This window comes from Camellia sinensis, chromosome 1, assembly GCF_055761805.1.
Source record: "Camellia sinensis isolate YWXY chromosome 1, ASM5576180v1, whole genome shotgun sequence".
NCBI lineage: Eukaryota > Viridiplantae > Streptophyta > Magnoliopsida > Ericales > Theaceae > Camellia > Camellia sinensis.
The window spans coordinates 84039559-84059331 of record NC_138961.1 but is presented as its reverse complement, the minus strand read 5'-3'; the positions used below and the strand labels follow the sequence as shown (position 1 = coordinate 84059331).

General features: G+C 32.1%; 1 long non-coding RNA gene across 4 annotated transcripts; it reads right to left on the bottom strand.

Moving 5' to 3' along the window:
* Nucleotides 1-9234: 9234 nt before the first annotated feature.
* LOC114316007 (uncharacterized) lies at nt 9235-18721 on the bottom strand. 4 transcript variants are annotated; one of them, XR_014336707.1, is made up of 6 exons: nt 18584-18721; nt 18210-18318; nt 17284-17345; nt 12334-12524; nt 11519-11588; nt 9235-9713 (listed from the first exon to the last, which is right to left on the bottom strand). It is a non-coding gene; the product is annotated as an uncharacterized LOC114316007 (long non-coding RNA). The 4 variants fall into 4 exon arrangements; XR_003648019.2 differs by lacking the exon at nt 11519-11588; XR_014336706.1 differs by lacking the exon at nt 17284-17345.
* Between the last annotated feature and the right edge of the window lie 1052 nt (nt 18722-19773).

Genomic DNA, 19773 nt, shown 5'->3' with positions numbered 1-19773 from the left:
AGGACCAAAAATCATTGATTGTGTGTTCATTGGTTATGCAAATAATAGTAGTGCTCATAGATCTGAAAATCCTGATATGCATGTAAACACTATTATTGAGTCAAGGAATGCGTCGTTTTTCGAACACATTTTTCCTTGTAAGGAAACTGAAGAGACAAGTTCAAATAAAAGAACTTTTGACACTACTATGGGTGGTAGTGAAGACCAAAATGATAATGAAACAGATGAACTTAGATATAGTAAGAAGGCTAGGATCTCTAAATCATTTGGTCCAGATTTTCTGACATACCTGTTAGAAAATGAGCCTCAAAAATTCAAAGAAGCAATGTTAAATCTTGAAGCTCCATTTTGGAAAAAGGCTATGAATTGTGAAATTGAATCAATTCTGCAAAATCATACTTGGGAACTAGTGGATCTTCCACCAGGGTGTAAACCTCTTGGATATAAGTGGATATTCAGGAGAAAAATAAAAGTAGATGGTTTAATTGATAAATACAAGGCTAGGCTTGTTGTTAAAAGATACAAGCAGAAGGAATGTCTTGATTATTTTGACACCTATTCACTAGTGACAAGAATAACATCTATTCACATACTAATTGTGATTGCAGCTTTGTATAATCTGGAGATACATCAAATGGATGTTAAAACAGCCTTTTTGAATGGCTAGTCAGATGAGGAAATCTATATGGAACAACCGAAAGGATTTCAAGTTCTCAGCCAAGAAAAAAAGGTTTGTAAACTTGTCAAATCCCTTTATGGATTAAAACAAGCTCTAAAACAATGGCATGAAAAATTTGATCATGTTATGATTTCGGATGGTTTTAAGATAAACAAATGTGACAAATGCGTCTATGTTAAACACACAGACAAAGGCCATGTCATAGTTTGCCTTTATGTGGATGACATGTTCATTATTGAAAGCAATAATGACATGATTAAATCCACAAAGAAAATGTTGAACAAAAAGTTTGACATGAAAGATCTGGGAGTAGCAGATGTAATTCTAGGAATAAAATTACTAGAACATCTGAAAGATATGCTTTATCTCAGTCTCATTACGTTGAGAAGATTCTGGAGAAATTTGGAAAACATGACGACCGTCCTGCTAAAACATCTGTTGACATTAGTCTTCATTTGTCAAAAAATAAAGGTGTAGACATATCACAATTGGAGTACTCTTGGATAATCAGAAGCTTGATGTACTTAATGAATTGCACTAGGCCAGATATAGCCTATGTTGTAAGCAAATTGAGTAGATACACAAGTAATCCAGGGTCCAATCATTGGAAAGCAATAATTAAGGTACTTAGGTATCTAAGACATACCCAGAATAATGGTCTACATTATACCAAATATCCAGCAGTACTCGAGGGGTACAGCGATGCAAATTGGATATCAGATACTAAAGACTCAAAATCCACCAGTGGATACGTCTTTTACCCTGGAAGGTGCTGTAGTCTCTTGGAAATCCTCCAAGCAGACATGCATTTTAAGGTTGACAATGGAATTTGAATTTATCGCATTAGATAAAACAGGAGAATAAGCAGAATGGCTTTGTAATTTCTTAGAAGACATTCCAATATGACCAAAACATGTGCCAGCTATATGCATTCACTGTGATAGTGAAGCACCAATAGGACAAGCACAGAATCATATATATCACGGTAAGACTTGACACATTCGTTGAAGACATAATACCGTTCGGCATTTACTCTCACATGGAATAATTTCCATAGAATATGTAAAGTCAAGGGAGAATATTGAGGATCCATTGACTAAAGGGCTAGCCAGAGAGTAAGTGTACCATTTATTAAGAGGACTAAGATTAAAGCCTATTACTTAAAAGTCGCCATAATGGCAATCCAACCTAGTTGACTGGAGATCCCAAGATCTAGGTTTAAAGGGACAACTGAATTATGGATGACTTCACATATCACTAAGGAGGTTTTCTCCTACCCATTTCTATGATAAAAAGAGTGATACCTGCAGCATTAGTAGGATAAGTTTTGCTTTTAATGATCCTTATGGCTTGGACATCCAAGTGGGGTATAACAGGATACTCTTAATAAGAAGTCATCTATATGAGTGTGAACTGGGCCGATTCTGTGAGAATTGAGAAGCCTAAATTCTCTAAAGCACTCATGAATTACCAGGTGTTGTTGAGAGCCAAAATGAACACAACCGTAAGAATCAAACTATGTTGTGGATACACTATATGTAGTCTATTATCTTAGCTTACATAAACAGCTGAACAGTTCAAGGCATCGGGTCCACTGGTTAACCAGTAAGTCCGATAGGCTTTCACTAGAGAAGGTTCAACGCCAAAAGCTACCTATCTCGATGTGGTGTATCTTCTTAATGTACTCTTTCTTTGTTTACATCTTGTTACATGTCCGTTATCGTAAATTCCATTAATGTGGGGAATTGTTGGAAAATAATGGCTTTGTAAAACCTTATTTTTTGCAAACTTTGAGCATTAATTAAGATAGGACCCAAGCGTTATTTTTAACATTTCTAATTGGGTTCATGTTTAATGTCGCGTAGTGAATAACATCGTGTATTTGGTTATTTAAAACCATTTTTGGATGAATGAGAATTCAACGTGCATTTTCGAGTTCATGGAAATGGCTTTAGGTAGGTTTCCTACACATTTGTAATATGTGCTTGTCCCACATTGGAAAGGCTTAAGGATTTATATGGGTATATAAACTCTAGCTTGGGATACTTGGGATGGGCCCCAAAGGGTACCCAAGTTTGTAGAAGGGTAAGGTTATGGGTAAAGTGAGCTAGACCCATTGGACCCAAAACAAAAACACACGCGCGCACTGCCGCCGTTCATCCGTCAGGTCGGTCGAGCGGGCTGGACTGAGCTGGGCTTGGGCGCGGGTGCGTGGTGTGAGGTTGGGTTGGGCTTGTTCAGCCCAATACTTATCTTTTTAGGCCAAAAACATTTGTATTTTATTTTTTATTTTTTTATTTTTGGTTTCAAAATTCAAAATAAATTGGTCCAGATTTTTTCCTCCACCCGAATAGGTTCATACCTATTAAAACTCCACCCGAACAAGATCATACCTGTTGAATTCCACCCGAACAAGTTTCTACTTGTTGAAGCTAGACTTGTTACTGTTCCTATTCCAAATAGGTTTCTATCTGTTGAAACCTATTTTGAAAAGCCATATGTTCTCCTATAAATAGCCTGCCATCCAACAATTCATTTGATCCAATTTTCCCTGACTATTTCATGTTTCTTCTTTTGTTCATCTTCGTGCTCCTGCATCTGTCTACCATTTAGTTTCTAAAAAAAAGAAAGAAAGAATTACAACAGAGTTTTTTGATTCGCCAGACTTGATTTTGTAGTGCTGCAAATCAAGTGTTAGTCGTTGTATCCTGGGAAGTAGACGCCATTAAATCTCGAAACACCGGAGTGATGGTGAAATCTACTTTAAGGAGATTGTGTCCAACATAAACCTCAATTTATAATTTCTGTAAGCATTTGATTTGGAATTTAACTTATATAATTATTTTTTGAATTAATTATTTTTATTTTGTTGTTTATTTTATTTATACATTTTTTTACACATACACACAACCACTACGAAATAACATGCTACACATAATAAAAGATTTGCTTTGATTGTAAGACTCTACTTGGATTGAGGAGAAGGGAGGGGAAGAAAAAGTTAGTTATGAGAGAAGGAAGAGAAAGTTTTCTCTATCTTATTTGGTTAGACAATATTTAATTATTAACAGATATTTTAATATATTATTATGAAAAATACTTTACTTTCCTTTTGTTTCCTCCCAATTTTGAAGAGAAAATAAAGTCCTTAAAATATTTGTACTCTCTTCCCTACATAACCCCCTCTATGCAGTTTCATTTCCATCCTTTAAAAGAATTCAAGCATGATTTAAATAACTTTACCCCTCCAAATCCTTCACTTTTCCTTTTGAGCCATCAATCCAAACAGACTATAAATAAATAGGAAAAATTAGCAATAAATCTCTCATTGCAAAAAAATAAACAACATAACAAAAAGCTCCTATAACAGGGGAGATTATTGGGAATGGTTGCAAGCCCGATACTAAAAATACTTCTAAATCTCAAATCCACTCACTTGAGTCAATATATATGAGTTGTACATAGATGGTAAGGGTTTAAGATAATTTTAAAAAAAAAAATGGAAATAGAGAATACTTAATTGTTAGATGTAGTTACAAGAAACTCCAATTTTTATTTATTTATTTATTTATTTAATTTTTTGTGTGTGTTGTTGTTGTGTGTATCTACATTTAGTAAGAGTTTTCTTAATTAATTTTTGTGAGCTATTTAGGTTCAAGGACTCCACTCTTTCAATTCCTATGTCAATAATCCATTCTATTATAGTGTAAAGAGTTGAGTTGATATTGACATTTTTTTTCACAAAATTTTTATTTCAAAATTATCATTTTGTTTGTAACGCCCCCACATCTTATTATTCAAATACATTATCAAAACCATTATTATAATACAATTTCAGAGATAACGAACGGAAGTTCTAATACATCAATGAAGATAAATAAATGAAGATTCTCTCATTTGTACACGTAATGAATGCAACATGCGACATAATTAAATAAATTGTCCACATGCTTACATCACTACATAAAAAGAGAAAGGGTTCAGCCCTTTTTCAACAAAGGCATTCCGCCAGCAGATATAAGGCCCTGTAGCCAACAGATAAAGAAGATCCTTGATCTTGAAAACACTTCTCAACGTTTACCTGAAAAAGGAATAGCAACGTGGGATGAACATCAAGTCCAGTAGGGATCTCAACATGATCCTAAACAATAACAACTTACAAATAATTATGATCATGAATGCTCTAACTCATACTATGTAAATAATGTGATGGTTTGTACTAAAGTATATTTACATAAGTACCTTTCCCAAAATCGTGCAACTCATTCAACAATACAGATAGTTCATATTTTCTTCTTGTTTTCCATTTCAACAATATCACATAACAACCATTTTGTTTTTGAAATACATTAACAAAAGTTCTGATTTCCTCCTATTACTTACAAACTAAATATGTAACCTATGTCCATTTCTAACACATTCATCACATTTTCTAGGCCTTAAGTCCAAAGTTAAAAAGATACTTTCAACAATTTATTTGATACGCTCACATGTATACATAACATCCAATATGCAAAATGAAAACAACAAACACCCAACAACTGCTTACTTAACATATAAGACGACACAGGCTTCTTGAACCATAACCATCATAGCACATGATACACCCAGATACACTAAGACAATATCGATAAACAAAACTTTACTTTACTCGTCTTAAACACAATATGCCAAGGATGCACATTTCCATAACACAAGCCAATTTACCAATCACCAGCTAGAAGGTAATGGGACATCTACCAATTTACCAGACACCCGCTGGAAGGTAATGGTGCCTCTGTCAATTTACTAGACATCTACTGGAAGGAAATGGTACCTGTGCCAATTTCTCCAAGCGCTAGCTAGAAAGTACTGGTATCTCTTATTCTAAGCACAACCAATTTCTCTAGGTGCTAGCTAGAAGGTAATGGTACCTCTCATTTTCAGTGCATGCACAATTCCAACCATCACAATATACCACAAGCATAAATAACCCGAGAATACTACATACACATAATCTTTTCAACATCACAATGTCATCCTCCATCGATGACCAAGGATAAAACCTCTAAACATATGTATTAAATATATGTAATATAATAATCCGATTCTCCCGAGAACTTAAGTCTAAAAACAAGCATAATAATAATATTTAAAGATTTCAAAATCTAACCTCAAGTTCATTCTCAATTTAGAAAGGTTACAATTTCATTTTCTTTCCAAAACCAATTTCTACATTTCATTAAAATTCACATCCATGATGTCAAAGCCACAACCCGATTTCCTCTCAACATAATCAATCCTAATTAGTCCCATCATCATGGTTAACTCTTCAATTTAACAATTTACACGCTTACACAAGCCATAACAAATAAAACACAACCCTTGTTCAACTTTATCCCTTCATTAAGCTAATAATATTAAATTAGGGTTTTTCCCTTTCTTCAACATAAACATGTAAAACTACTCTCCAATTAACCAAAACAACTACTAATTAACAATTAGAAACCCCACATCTTTGAACCCTAGATCTCTCTTACATGCTTTTCGAAAATTCATAATAAACACGCTTTTCATGTAATAAAATCTACCACATAACTATCTATAGACGAAGTATTGAAAAAAAACAAAGAAATCCTTACCTCTTGAAGCAAAGAGAAGATAACCAAAAAATCACTAGCGACGAAACAACGATCTGCTCAGATTAAAAGAAAGCCCTTAACGAACTCTACGTTTTTCTCCAAAGGACTATGGTGAGAAAACCAATGGATTGAGAGTACTTAGAGTTAGAAGTTAAGAACTTAGAGAGAAAAGGGATGGATCTAGGGTTTTGAAATGTTTACAGAGAGAATGAAATGAAAAAGTGACTCAAAATGGCCCTCTCTTGGACTAATATATGCACAGACCGCTCAAGTGACCAAAATACTGCTCAAGCGAACAGACACAAAAAGTGGCACTGCTCGAGCGACCAAAACCACTACTTGAGAGTACAATGACCCCCTCCCAGAAGTTCAGACCTGCAAAAGACCACTCGAACTCAAGCGAAAATAACACACATTCAGTAGTTTTGCAGACTGTAAAAGACCGCTCAAGCACAAGAAAGACCGCTTGAGCGAACAGACAAAAATTTAGGCAACAACTCATTGAAAAACTAACTTCCCAACCTGTTCCAAACAAAACCAACACTCCCAATAGCCAAACTCAAAAAGTAATAAGATGGAAATGCGATAAACAACAGTTAAGTATATGGATTCTTGAGTCCAGAAACAAGCAAGTGGGTCGTGTCTAAATCAGAATTGTTATATTGTAACTAATAAGGCAAGCACAAATCATTTTGTAACCGCCGATTCAATCTATAACTGTCAATTTCAAGCACACACGTAAGTAATGAGATATATATATATACATACCAAGGGCTTATTTGGTATCACGTTAGTTTTTTAAAAAAAAATTTTAAGACAAAAATTATAGAACTAGCTATTTAATGTATATGTATATATATGTGTCTGTGTGTGTGTATAAACATAAGTTGTTTTTAAAATTTTACAATATATTTTTACATGAAGGGTCTGTTTGTTTTGACGTCAAATATTTTTGTCAAAAATATTTTACCCATTTTCCATTCTTTGATTGTTTTTAAAATTTTACAATATATTTTTACATGAAGGCCCCATTTGTTTTGACGTAAAATATTTTTGTCAAAAATATTTTACTGATTTTTCGTTGTTTGGTTAAACAAAAAAGTAAGTAAAATAATTTTTGTAAAGAAAATATTTTTGCATCATTTTCTCAAAAATGACTTGCCTTTAAAAATTCAGTAAATCAATTTTTATAAAGTTGACTTTCACTCGCTACTTTTTTAACACATTTAGCATTTTCAAATAAATATCTTAACTCGCTAAAAAGTCATAAATCACAATTTATTGAATCAAAATTTCTCTTTTAGGCAAAAAAATATTTTTGTTTCAAGTGTCAACCAAACACCAAAAAACAAAAACAAAAACAAAAACAAAAAAAAACTTTTTCTGTGTAAAATCAGTTTACAAGAAAACTAATTTTTCTATGCAAAATATTTTACGTCAAAACAAACAGAGCCGAAGTGTAAATAACATAAAATAAATAAGTATTTTCAAAATTTTCATTGTTTTAATTTGTGAAAACCAGAAAAACCTAAAATTACAAAATAAAAACCATATTAAACAAAGTGAGCACAACACTCACAATTGTGCACTCAATAGGGCTCATTTTGGGTCTGACTTTGATAATCTGAACCGTTCTTTTTTTAGGATATATCGAGTAAAATATACCTATAAAAAAATAATTAGATATCGATAGCGCTTTCATTAATCGCATTTATATCTAAAACTGAATATAAAATATTATCAATATCCGATCAACTTAATTTTCTATAAATATATTTTGCTTGATGTACTTTAAAAAATGAATAATTTAGATTATTGAAATAAGATTCAGAATAAATCCCATCAAAAACACAACAATAACTCCAATGTTGGACACCCCTTTTCCACTAAACAGAGCCTAAATTTATGGACTTGACTTGGATGGGTGTTTCTCAAATGGTTTTGAATTCTGCGTCAAATTCCATCCTCTTGAATGGAGTTTTGTGGTCTTTGAATTGATAAATCTCATTGATGGCAAAAAAAAATGAGGTTTTTTTTTTTTTTTTTTTTTGGCAAACCAAATTTTGTCTCAATTCACACCATTTTGTGATTTGGATGTCAATTTTTGAATAAAAATCAATTGTTCAAGTATCAACTTACAAATGAATATACTAATCAATAGTTGACATCCGCACAATTATTTTTTATTTAAAAATAAATATCCAAATAACGCAAACAATCTAAACAAGGTTCTTTGGAGAGTGAGTTTTTGCCTAAAATAGGTAAAAAATCAAACCAAGTTATCACATCACTTTATTTTTTTGTATTCCTTTTCATAAAAAGTCAAAAATTAACTAAAATAATCAATTTCTAAACAAGCTCTACGTATAGTGTGAATGGAATTATTCCCAAGAAGTCAAGACCAAAAACCAAAATTATTGAGTACCTTGATGACCCCATGAATTGCTTCTCAGGTTCCACAATTATTCTCTACCAAATAATCATTTTATTAGAAAGGACAATTCAGGCTTTGGATAAAACAGGTTCTAGGAAGGCTATCATGCATATAGTCTTGTCGCAGATTTCCGAAGAGGTTTATGTGAAGCTGAAAATAGCCACCCCAAAAATAAAGTTCTATAAAAAGACTGTTTCTGTGACTCAAATTTGAAAATAGTTGCTCCAAAAATAGAACAAACCTGTTTTTGTGACTCAAACTTGAAAATAGTTGCTCCAAAAATAAAACAAACCTTTACTGCTCACTGTCGATCCCCTATGCAACTGTCTCTCATAATACAATTGCAAACCATTATAAATTATGGTGCAATCTGGACAAGAAAGGATAAAACCAGATCTTCTCTCTTTGACAGTAAAAACTGTTCTCAATTTTAAAATGTTCAATTAGAGAAAAATATGCATACCAAACAGATAAACACATTCACAAGAAAACCAAGCACAACCCACAAACGCCATGTTCATCACTATATTGCATACACGGGGCAAAAGGTAACTTCATAAATCTACAGAATTGTTTTATGAACTAGGTAACACACAACAGAAACAAAAGTAAACCACCACACAAAACCAAAGACACTTTAAAGTTACCAACCACTTGTCTTCAACTGTTTGGGCCAATACCCTGCCCAAACTTCATTCATCCCTTACTATTTTCGTAATCAACTTCCAAGCCTTATTTATAACAAACTGTTGCAAAAATACAAAAACAAAAAAAGCACACACTATAAGAAAATTGTACGCACAACTTGGACACCGATAATGGTTCAAAGCAAGTTAACCCCAAGTTGGTATACATAATCTTTTATAAACTCTGGCGTCACGCAAGAAATAGAATTCAAACTCCAAATGTTGCAGCTTAGCTTCTGCCAACATTTTATGTTGATGAGACTCCTCTCTTGTCCTTGCCTTCTAAATGCTTTCTGCACAAACAGAGCATACAGATTTAAGGATCCAAATAAAAGCAAAAATGCCATGTGTATGTGTGTATTTACTAGTATGCTTCTGAACGTAATTACTAGTATGCTTGTCACTACTGCATCATTTTTACGCATCATACATTTTCATTCTTTTTCTTTGCAGTTTTTATTTTTTGAGGACACATCAGATATTACTAATCATCCTCAATCCAGACTCCTATAACTACATTGTACATTAAGGCCATGTTTGTTTAGGTAGACATGAGCTTGGGATTGGACTAATAATCCAATAAAATTATTAATCCGATCTTTAGTTAAACAATTGAAATACGGACTAACAATCCATCCGGATATGGTATCCCACATATGATAGACTATTCAATCCCAGAGAGGGGTGGGATATAAATTGAAAGACTAAGCCAAAGTTTGGACTATTAGTCCCTCCTTATAATCCTAACTCAATCCAAATATAGGATAGGATATACAATCCAAAGGGATTCATAGTCCTAGGACTATTAGTCATGGAATGCTAATCCAACCTAATCCAACACGCCCAAACAAACATGGCCTAAGAGTTATGGACTTGGAAACTTTCAATTTTCCAATAGAAATGTTGGCCTACTTACATACCAGATATATTGCATAAACCTTTTAGGTGTTGATGAAACATGTTCCTATTCAGTGGCATAACTAGGATTTTAATTCAGTAGAGTCATTCAACAAATATCGTCAAGTCATTAAGTAAAATTTGGTTCTACACAATCTATCAAAATCAGCTTTCACATAATACATTATAATTTTATATATTTTCAATCACATAGACAAAAGTAATTCAAGCTTAGTCAAATTACATATAAAAACAAACATTGAGAAGGGGTCGTTTGTCAACTCTTCTGTTTTTGTTTTGTGTTTTAGTATATTGTTTTCATTTTCATAAAGGTAGAATCAATTCTAAAAAATTTCAAAACATTTGAAAACAAAAACAAAATACGTGTTTTTTTTTTTTTTTTAAAAACAATTATTCACTCCCTCCCCTTCCCTCTCCCTATAATACTATTGCTTCAACAAAAATAAAGCAAATATCTACAGTTAACTCATACAATCAATGCCAATAACATTTGCTATTGATTTCCACATTATAAATACACTTCAAAATTTATATTCTAATATGCATTAAGAATCATGTCATGTATAAGTTTAAACAATAAAGACAAATTTTAGATTGTGTTCATGATGAAGTGGAATAGGGTAGGTTCAATTTGTAAAACTCCAAACATTTTGGATAAATTTCTACAATTAATTTTAAAAAAAATCAAAATTGAGTGTAGTCAACTGACACCACTCAGTATAACAGGCTATCGAGTGGTTGATATGTGAGGTTAGCAGGTGGTTGCATGTATCTTGAGTCCGCACTTCTAAGGTGGGTCCCAAAGAGCCCTTATTAGGGTCGGTTCTCGGTTATAAAAAAAAATTATAACTGAGACCATTCATTAAGATGTAGCTCCATCTGTTCCGTTTAGGCAACAAATTGTGCTACCTATCTATCCTTTCTTTCTGAAATACAATTTACATAATTCTTCATCCCTCTTGTTTATGTTTTATCTTTTTCTACAAATAATAATATTAGGGGGAAAAAAAAAAGGTGTCTACTTACCCATTCTACACAACAACCAGATGAATACCACATATCAGATACAAGAAAATGAACAATTAATAAAGTCAACTAATAAAATTCATGACTACAAGCAAAAATGATTTCATAGCCAATAATCAAAAGAAATACTTAATAGTTTTGAATGTATATTTACCATGAAACAAGGCTGTTGGTGTGTTTCCGTATGAAATCAGTGCTGAAAACATCAAAGGATCTTGCCTCTCCTGTTTTCACATTGTAAGTCACAACCAACTTTTCAAAGTGAATGAAGACCAAGATTTGGCCATCATCCAGCCAACCAACAGGTATGAAACTCTCACATAAAAAATTCGGTCCATCTATTGCTTCTCTAACCTTGTAAAGTTTAGCCCATTCATGGCAATGTAAGTCCTTTAAAATGCATACATGAACCTCTGACGAATGTCTCACAATGAAAGATAAACTATTCCCCAGCTCAAGAAGACTATAACACCTCCCAACAAATTCATTTGGAACTTGAATTGAGTGAGAAGTATCATCACAAAGGTCAACAGCAAAAATATGATTGTTCATTTGAGAGTAATAAATAGCGCCTCCAACAGACACTAAAGCTCTATCATCACAATAAAACTGATTCCTTTTAGTGAAGTCTCCATTCTTCTCCATGACAAGTTATTATTATCCACAGACAATACAAACCATCTATATTCTCCACCTGATATTTCACAATGGCAAACCACCTTGTACTCCTCAGTGCGAGAAATGTAACCAATATGACAAGAGAGCAAAAGATGACCTTTCGCAATAGGAAAAGGTAGGTTCTTATACTCTTGTGTCACATGATCCCCAACAAAAAGAAATCTCTCAAGATATGAGCCTGAAAACAGTGATAAGCCACCACAACTAGAGACCATATGTCCATGACAATTTAGGTGTGTTGTTTGAATTCTCCCTCATTAAACTCAAGGAAACATGAATGATATGGCTTACCAAATGTTTGGATGAAAAAGCCATCCTTTGATTGAAGGAGGTGTGCCTTGATAAAAGAAGGATCATATATAATTTTGGCCCAAGCCTTGCACACAAATTTCCCACAGTAATGCAAAAACTCAGCAGGAATGTCCTTGGGAAGAAATGGGATGTCATTTTTTTGTTCCTTTGTTTGAGAGGATGAAGCATTCCTACAACAATGTAGAGAATCTGTAAGAATTTTATAAATGATGATCAAAAATAAGACAAATAACAACATTGTTCACACATCTATGGAATAAAAAGCTATAGGTTCGGACATGAAAATGTCTTTGGAACAAAATGAAATACAAAAAGAAGAGAAGCACATACAAAACAAAAATCTCACTCAAACCAACTAACCAAAATAATAAACTCAGTGTCACCTTTTTATTATTTTTTTCTCTTTTATCTTTCATTCATTTGGATAAATTTTAGAGATATTCATACCCTCGTAGAGATTTGAACCCTACACCTCTCCTATTGGTGGGCAGAAAACTTAATTTTCATTTTAGATTGGTAATGCGGTACCCCACTTTTCTACCGTTTCAAATTAAAAATAATCTTCATCAACCAAACGTGAGATACTTCAACGGGGAAATTGCTTTTTAGTGGAACAATAGAAATATAATTTTATTTTCATGGTGGTGCAAGTCTACTAGGTGTAAGGTGCAAGTCCATTATGTGTTTGGTGCAAGTCTTTACTATGTGTCAGAATAGGACCAAAAAATATTCCATCTATATTGCAATTATTTTATAACTGTCCCATTGATTCGCAATTTCCCCTAGTTTTATTGGAAAGAAAATAAAGTTAACAAAATAATTTTGAAACTCAATATAAACTTACTACAAACGAATCAAAAATACCACCTCAAGAAAGCAATAAAGTTTAAGAAAGTCATTCAACAACAAAAATTAGCAAAAAGGAAAACAAATTAATGACAAGAACAATCACAATAAGAAGCAATAAGTGCATGCGTGTTTGAATGTCGGAGGAATTAAAGAAAATACATGTTTATTAGAAGGAACAATTCAAATCCCTCTTATCTTCTTCTAGATCTAGGGCTCAGCCCTTGGATCTTCACGAGGACTGAAGCTCACAAATTAGGGAGAGAAGCAAATGAAAAAAGAGAAAGTGAGATCATGCAAAAGGGAGGATGGGTTTTATCCTCTTACCAGCTGAATTATAGAATATGTGAGATCAAGGTTAGGGTTAGAGAGAAGAAGAGAAGACGGTGAGGAAACAAAAAATTATAGAAATAGGTATTAGGGTTGTGTCGCGTACCCTCTACCTCAGTCCATATTTATACTAGAGTAATAAAATAACAAAATGACAACAGTACCCTTGCTAATAACAATAAAAGACACTTGGTATATAAACGACATCTATTCTAACATTACCAACTTTCTTTCGCCCAAAATAGCCTTTTTCCTATTTCTCATTATTAACCTTAGTCATCATTTAAATTACAAACAAAAAAAATTATTTCCCAAGCCAATCCAAGATGACAAAAAACCCCAAACAACGAAACACAAGATGGCAAAAAAGGTAATAAAATTTAATTTCTTGGTTAAAATGGTATGTCCCTAACTAGAGTGGAAAAGATTATTAACTTTGGTTTGCAGTAGTCTTGATATGGAAACAACTAATAAATTAGCTAGCTAGAGCCCAAGTGTCAGTGACAAACGTAAGCTAAGAAAAATTAAGGCAAACCACTAACATTCATTGAATTTTTTAACATGAAGAATAAGGTAAACCACTAACATCAAATTTTGATTTGGGTTAATTACACTTTTAACCCCTACACTTTGACTCAATTTTTACTTTGGTCCATATAGTTTCAAATTGAGCAGCTTGATCCCTACAATTTTAATTCAATTTCAATTTAGTCTTTCCGTCCAAATTTCCATTAATCTTCCTACATGGGTATTAGGAGACTAACAAGTGTCCTAAAATTGTTAACTTTAACCTCAAACTAGAATGGAATGAGCAAGCTGAAAATAGATTTAGAGTGTAGGGATCAAATTATTCAATTTGAAACTATAGGGACTAAAGTGAAATATGAATCAAACTATAAAGGTGAGAAGTGTAATCAACCCTTTTGATTTTGACCAACAGATTGTGAGTAAAATTACAAATTGGTTAAAGAGACAAATATACATTCATAAAAAAGCAAAGCATCACACTCATAAGATATTAGGAATAAAAGTGAAATTTTAATATAACAAAAGATAAATGATATTTCATTGCAAATATAAAAAATAAGAAAAAAAATTCAAATCGGGCTCAGCTACTTTAATCTTTGGTCATACTGCTGGTAACTTAAATGATGAGATGTTTCTATAACATATGATTTGGTATTGTATCGCAATTCAATACATATCACACGACTAATTAATCTTTACCTTTTTCTTCACCTTCGACTCTATTAACAGTTTTTTTATTCTTCGCCTTTTTCACTATCAATCATCATGACCAATTGATGTAGATGAAGAGGGAGAAACGGATAGAGGAATTTAGAATTCTTAACAAAATTGGAAACCAAATACTAAAGACTCCTAATTAAACAATAATTTAAAATACTAAAGGCATCAAATTATAAAATTGTAAATAAAATTTCCATATCAAATTGGTGTGCCAATAGTCAACCATACAACAATGCTACATCCCCCTAATTTATCACCCCTAACGATGTGGCATTGAGATTAGACCTCACATGATGGAATGTTTGACAAATCAAAATTTGACATTTGTTAGACACATCATTAGGGGTGATAAATTAGGGGTCTCAAGCATTTCTTGTGAACCATATTCTTAATCCCATACAAAGAATACCAATATCCAAATAAACTCGCAAGCAAAAATGAATGCCTTATTCCCTTTCTTACAAGAAATTGAATTACTCTTATGCACCTAATTCAGGTGAAAGAACATAGTGTTTACACACAAATTGTAGGATTTGAGTTTAGACTAGAGATTTGAGCCAAAAGGCTTATTTCGACCATGACAATAAACCATATGACAAGTATGTTTGCTACTACTCATATCCAAACAATTATTAAAGAATATCTTTGGTTGCAAATCATGAACTAGAAAAACACTCACATAAAAAGCAAGCAATACCTTCTATCATAGGACTACAACTGATCATCAATGAAATTAACATAAATGAAATTTTATTTAGTACTAAAGCTAAAACAAGATAAAAATTCAAGTAAGAAGTTTGTAACAATAAAGGTGGACCAAAAGGCAATGTTGCATTTGTGATGTATGTTTCCACAATTAAACATATTTAGCAAAAGAGAATAACTATCAATTGCATTCAATCTCATAATCTATGTGATTATTGAACTTAGAAACAAGTGCCATGTTTTCACACAAACACTGGTTACTTAATATAAGTATCTAGGTAAAATTATACATGACCAGAAGTGTATTAATAGGTTTGAACTATAGTTAAAAGGAAACTAAATCATTTAATTTAATTGGTTCGGACCATCAAATCAAGAAGCATGCATATATTTATTGAAGATCAAATCTGTATGGTCCTGAGCTGATCCACCAATCTTGCAAAAGAAGAAGTGAGTCTTTAGTGACACCACTGTGGTGTCATCCAAAAGCCCTCCAATGGTTCAATCAGTACTCATTTTGATGGAATAGAATAAGAGTAGAGAGAGAGAGATTGAGAGGAGAGATTTAGGGTTGCTGAATATTGCCTACCTTGTGTTTGTCTTACCTTAAGTCTTTTATAGAGAAACTCTAATATGAGTTAGATTAGTGAGATAAATAATTCCCTAATGTCCACTTTTGTTTTGCAATGGATGTGGAAATATATAATCCCAATTATATGTTTGTTTTGCATCATTAGTTGTAGTATTAAAAAATTCACTAATTTTTTTTTGGATAGAATGTGTAGCGAATCTAATCCGTATAACAAAAATTGCAACCAAACAATGAAATGTGAGTCTCATAGATTAATAATCTCAATCCTATGCTATAATCCACTCAATCAAACAAGCCCTTATAGTATAATCACACTCGGTGAAATTCAAAAAAAAAAACACCAAATAATATGATATCATGAAATTAGTTTCATTTAGATGGAAAATATAACCTCTTTTGGGTGAAAAATCAAATAATTGAGCATATAACTCTTCATAGAGTGGAACGAGGAAATACACATTCATGTAATTGACCCCACCAAATTGGAAAAAAAAGGCTCAATTTGGTTTGGTTTGATTTTGTTTGGTTTAGGTGAAGATTGAAAGTTCCTTTCCTTCTTTTGAAACATTGCACTTCCTCATATTTAGGTGGAACTAACACAGCCGAATCCCATGCTATCAATTCCATTTCTATTTGACACACTTAGCAACAGATTTTCAAGACCCCTTTTCAAAAAAAAAAAAAAAAAAGGCTAGTCAAAAAATCCAGGCGCGACAGATTGTAATTTGTAATTACTTTGCAGATAATTTTTGGAAAAGATTTTCAATCCATAACACGTAAGAACCAAGTTTTAACCACGAAAAGCATAATAAGAAAATACCAACCAACCCAATACCTGAGTTACACGATGAATCAAAAGAATATGTAATTTTTCAAATATATATATATATATTATCTCACCAAATTACTATGAAAAATATGCAGCATTGTCACAAGAGTAGAGAAGCTATTGATTGAACAATTAAAAAGAAAACTAGTTACGTTTAGATCATGAATTTTGGTAGGAATTTGGCAAAAGAAAGAGAAAAAGTAACGAGAGATGTGAATACAATATAAGTTAAATTTTTTGCCATTTCTCTTTTCCTTTCGCTATCCAAATTTCTATCCAGATTATCCAAACACAACGCAAATATAAAGTATAAAAAATAAAAAATTGAATCTAATTGAATAAGTAAAATTCACATAAAATATTGACAAGCAAGTCTTACCTTAATTTATTTTTTTCCCGACTCCACTCATGCCATCAAAATTTCCAAAGTTCCAAGTAAACCTATTTTATTGCCAAAAAAATAATAAAAAATAAAAAAGGAAGATGATATAAAAGCATTTTACTCTTGTTTCCAAGCATCAGAAACAATTTGAAAGACAAATTACACTGATGGTACCTATATTTTCTCTCTTATGTCATTTGGTCTCTACACTTTTAATTGACTCAATTTTGACCCTTAATTTTAGATTTTGTATTAATTTGATCCAATTGATAATTCTGTTAATGTTTTTACAAAAAATTAACATTGAATTAGTTGCTGTTAACTCACTCAATTGAGTAAATTTATAATTTTGCTATTAAAAATACAACACATATCATTTATGTACCTATTTTTCATTAAAAAATGTTAAAAGTTATGAACAATTGAACCAAATTGAGACGGAGTCATAAATTCATGATAAAAATCAAATCAATTGAAATTATTGAGACCAAGTAGAGGAACTAACATCGTAATTTGCCCTATTTAGAAATGGGCAAATTACAAACACACTCTGAGATTTACTTAAATTACAAATTACCCTTGTGTTCTAGAAATTACATTATGCCGCAAAAATTTCTAATTTCATAACAAATAGGTCCTTTTATTAATAAATCATCAAGTTAATTAATAGTTTTTAATAATGTTAAAATTTTATTTCAATTAATAATTTAGATAATTGTATTATTATATAGGTGAACAGTTAGAAATTTTAATTTTCAATTAATTCTGTTAAATAAAAAATTCTGACCGGAAGTATTTGTAATTTTTCAATCCACAGAACCATTTGCATTTTAAACAAATCTTAGGCGTATTTGTAATTTACCCTTTAGAAATATAACAGCAGCAAATCCAAAACAATGGGACCTAGATCTTAAAAAAATGACCTGAAGACTGAGGAGGCATGGTTCTCTCTCCGTTTGAGTCCCAACCCAATAAAACAATGAAACCGATTTGATGAAGAATGGTTTTATAAGAACTCAAAGTTCCAAAAACCTGCCAATCAATCAAAAAATAAAAAATAAATAAAAATGTTTCATCCATCCATAGATTATGTTTTTGTCGGATATTCATCTCAGGTGTAATTGATTGGAAGGAATAAAAAAAACCCATTGGAAAATAACCAAATCGTTTAATCTTCCTTTTGGTGGACTAATTTAAAAAGAAAAAAAAAATTAAGAAAAAATGTTTATCCACGAACTCAACACATGAGGTAAAGGATCTCAATCCATAAAATGATAGCAAATAATAAACTACTTACTCGAAAAAAGAAACAATTTTTCTTGGTCCTGATGAATCCTAACCCAATTGTTCAAAGCCTGAGTTTTCTTCCCCTGAGAGTACGAAATGTTGAAGTAAATTTGTCAAGAAAAATTGATCTACTAGCAGATTACACGTGAGCAACCTTTATTTATATAGACCACTCAGAATATCTCATTACACACTACTTACTACTAAGTTCACACCAAACCCAAATTGATTTTTTTTTTCCCCCCTCAAATCTTATTAATAATTTTTTTAAATATTATCAAATATACCTTATCCTCATCAATTTTAAAGCTCAACCCTAATTTTAATTTTAACCCTCAGAAACCATCCATCAATGTTGCTCGGGCTGTATAAAATACAGCTCAATCTGCTAAAACTTCATTGATCCGTAAAATATATAACTTGAATAAATATATATAATAATTTTTAACTAAATTATTTATGTATATATGAAATTATTTTAAGAGACTGGCTTCTCTCCAGTCTCAAATCGGACTGAAGAGTTGTTGTCCAATCCATTGGGCCTAGTTTTGATCTTAATCTATAATCCAAACCGTTCATATTTTAGGGTTTGTCGAGTATATCATCCTTGCAAAAAATTAAGTCGATTGGATAAGGGCAACCACATATTCAAATCAAATTTTTTTTTTTTTAATGAACGGTGAGAAAATAAAAAATTTATACAAAATTGATCCGAACACGTGGCTTCTGTTATCCGATCGACTTGATTTTTTGTAAGGATGATATACCCGACAAACCCTAAAACATAAACAGTTTGAATCATCAAAACGGGACTTAAAAGTGGACCCAATTGACCAAATTGGACTATTCAGTTCGATTTGAGTTTGAGACAATCCAGACCCTTATTTTAAAGAGTCGTACTACATCTCCACAAAAGCACCCCTTTGGACTCTGACTGGTAAGGATCTATTCACTTAATCTATAGTGCTAAACTCATATGGGTCGAAGTCTATGAAAGGGTCTTTTTGTGAGAGATTTGTGTGGGGATGGATTATTTTCCTATTTGAAATATAGCAAAGACTTAAATTCTTCATCCTATGTAAATTACATTTCCATGGATAGATAGATTGTCATTAAAATCTCTCATACCTTTTTTAAAATCTTTATCTTAAATTTTTCAAGTATTCAATTCTTTGTTCAACTTCCTTTTATATCCCAAAT